The following is a 2,850-nucleotide window of genomic DNA, read 5'->3' as shown; positions in this document are numbered from 1 at the left end:
AGTTTTTCTTTTTTTCATCTGGAATGTTTTAAGATCTTTGATGTGCTAATGATCCAAGTTGTCTGGCTAGATGATAAATCTCAGATGAAAGAAGTAGATGGTGAGTTAAGACTTCTTTCTCACCTCTGCCTGGGAGCTATGGCACATCTTAGTAACTTTCTTAATAAACAGTATGTGTTTTCAAGGGATTAGGCATGATTTTAATTGCAGCTCTGTAGGAAACTGTTTTTCTGTTTCATGAAAGCTCTCTTGATTTTTCAAAATGTTCTCATCTCCACGTGGCTATATTGTACCCACCTCACACCCCCTCCCAACATAAAGGTAAAGGTTTAAGGCTCTGGGATTATAATGCTGTGTCCTTGTACTGGGTCAACATAGCAGGAGACTTATCTTTGTCTTCTGAGATGTTCTGAAAGAGCTGGGCTGGGGACTGTGGAGTCTTCCCTGGAAAAAGTCCATCTTTTTCTTGTTTTGAATGGCAGTTCAATCCTGGACCATGAAATTTACCCTGGAAAAACTGGACAGTGCTTTCTGGTGAAAATGTCACATCTGACAATTTGATATTTCTTGGCAGACACCTTCATTACCAAATATTAGAGTATATTGTCAGAAAATTCATGCTAAATCTACTAGCAATGACCACGAATAAAGCTATGCTGGGATATCGAGATCGCTGAAAGCCGTGGTGCTTCAAGAATCTCAAAAGCTTTGTGGGCCACCAGAGATAACAGATCATAGCAACTCTGAAGGCCAAGATGAAAACACTGCCAAACAGAATACAAATTGTGTCTTCTCCTTTAAGTGTTCAGCAGTTTTTTTAATGAGTATGTTTACATAATTTGAAATAAGGATTTTCTGTCAATGCTAGTGTATACACAGGAGGGGAAAAAAGGAAAAAAGAACAAAACTTTTTCTTCTCAAAATCAGATTTATTAAGTGTAAACAAATTTTGTTCCCAGTCTGTCTGAAGCTGGCAGTGCTAAATTTTACCTTTGCAGAAAGTATTTAATATAGAGTGTGTAAATATTATGTTAAAGGATTCATGTCCTGTTTTAAACAGTGGCAAAAAATTTCCTTTCAGCCTTTAGGTTTTCCACTAATTTATTTCATATTAAATCACAGCAGGCTAAAAAACTGCTGATCAGATCTTTACTGAGCTTTATTGTAATGTAGTTTAAGTGGATGCAGACGGCTGGTATTTCTTTTTCTTTATTTATTCTTTTTTTTTTCCCTCTATGTCTGAAATATTATACAGTAGACTGAAGTTCTTGTGGCATTAACATGAGAGTCTCAGAATGGGCTGAAAAATAAATATTATAAAAATATGTCATCCAAATCAAATACTGTGTGAATAAGGGAAACTGGAGAGGTTACAATTGCGGTTCGAGGTTTAACATGCAAGGTACCTCAAAAGTTAGCTAAATACATTTCAGATGGATGTAAAATGCAGAGGAGATGTGTTAAGTATCTTCTCTTGGTGAGATCTCAAGCGTGGCTCAAATAACACGCTTGGAGGTCAAGTTCCCACATGGTAACATATGGAGTGATGGGAATAGGCTCAGATCCCCCTCCTCCTTGATCAACAGCATCCCCCTGGTAAAAAGGCCTGACAGTGCCCCATGATCACCCTCATGCTCATCAGCAATCAAAACCCCAAGGGTGCACAGTAACAATACATGGAGCTTTTAGGTTTCCTTACACTAGGGCAAAAACTTTGGCTACTGACTGCTCATGGTGCTTAACTGTGTAATTGTCTTAATTATGCTAAATTGCACTGTGCAGTCCCTTAACAATTATGTGGGTTAGCAACAGTATTAAATGACAAAAATGACATTCATGTAGTCACAGCATTGCCTTGCAGAAGCATAAAAGTCAGAAAATACAGGAGTCTGCCCAGGTTTCCCTTGAGGAACCAGCCTCACCACTGCTCACTCTGGCAGCTGCAGGAGACTTTAGCACAGGGGTGATCATAGTATCACTGATTTTGTAAAAGATCTTTGCTTATGGGACAGCTCTAGCAAAATGCTGACTTTGAAATGTTCACTAAACAGTAAATGTTTGGGCAAACAATTCTCACCCCGTGGTTCACCTCAAAGGGCTGATGTTGGCTGTCAGAACTTGACTGAAGAGGTTTCAGCTGGTTTGGAGTATAACTGTGAAATCTTACCGTGACTATCACAGAGATGATCCAATCCAATATTCCAGGACAGTTTCCATGAGCAGATTACTTTCAGGGTGCAGTTTTGGTCATCCATTTTTCCATATTGCTTTTCCTGGAAGCCAGGGACACAGACCCCTGAAATGAGTCTCAACTGTGAAAACTGAGGAAGAACTTGTTCAGTAATTCTGGAGACTAAAATCTTAATATTTTTGGCAAGTGTCTGGTTTGTGACTCTGCTAAGACCTTCCTATTCACTGCTGTTGTAGTCCAGTTTCCTGCCTCTCCTCCCCAAGCCAACAGAGCTGTCTGTGGCAGCCTCCCCATACAGGTGGGCCTCCCCTTTTTCCCAAAACATCAACCTAGTACAATACCTCCAATGTGGTAAAGAGGTTCCTTCCCCCTTGCACTTTTTGCAATATTATCTATTTTAATATAAATAAAACAATCACATTTAATAATGTGAAAAATGTAAATTTACTGTTTCTACAGACATATTAATAATAAATCACATTTGGGCAACAAGCTGTGAACTACAAATGTGGATTCTCTGTCATCCACAACCTTCCATAGGACTTATCAGAGACCTGCATTGTACAACCTTCGGGGAGCTTACAGGCAGTTACAGAACCAAGTGCTATCTTTTGTTTGAAGTAAATAACTGTTTGAAGTAAAAAAAAAAAAAAATTAAA

The 2,850-nt window shown here is 38.8% G+C and overlaps 1 long non-coding RNA gene across 1 annotated transcript; it reads right to left on the bottom strand.

Moving 5' to 3' along the window:
* Nucleotides 1–910: 910 nt before the first annotated feature.
* On the bottom strand, nucleotides 911–2,648 carry LOC137472905 (uncharacterized). The gene is made up of 2 exons (XR_010998475.1): nucleotides 2,168–2,648; nucleotides 911–1,300 (listed from the first exon to the last, which is right to left on the bottom strand). It is a non-coding gene; the product is annotated as an uncharacterized lncRNA (long non-coding RNA).
* Nucleotides 2,649–2,850: the final 202 nt, after the last annotated feature.

The sequence above is a fragment of the Anomalospiza imberbis genome, chromosome 4, assembly GCF_031753505.1.
Source record: "Anomalospiza imberbis isolate Cuckoo-Finch-1a 21T00152 chromosome 4, ASM3175350v1, whole genome shotgun sequence".
NCBI classification, from domain to species: domain Eukaryota; kingdom Metazoa; phylum Chordata; class Aves; order Passeriformes; family Viduidae; genus Anomalospiza; species Anomalospiza imberbis.
The sequence above is the reverse complement of the archived record's forward strand: the minus strand, read 5'-3'. Positions and strand labels throughout refer to the sequence as shown.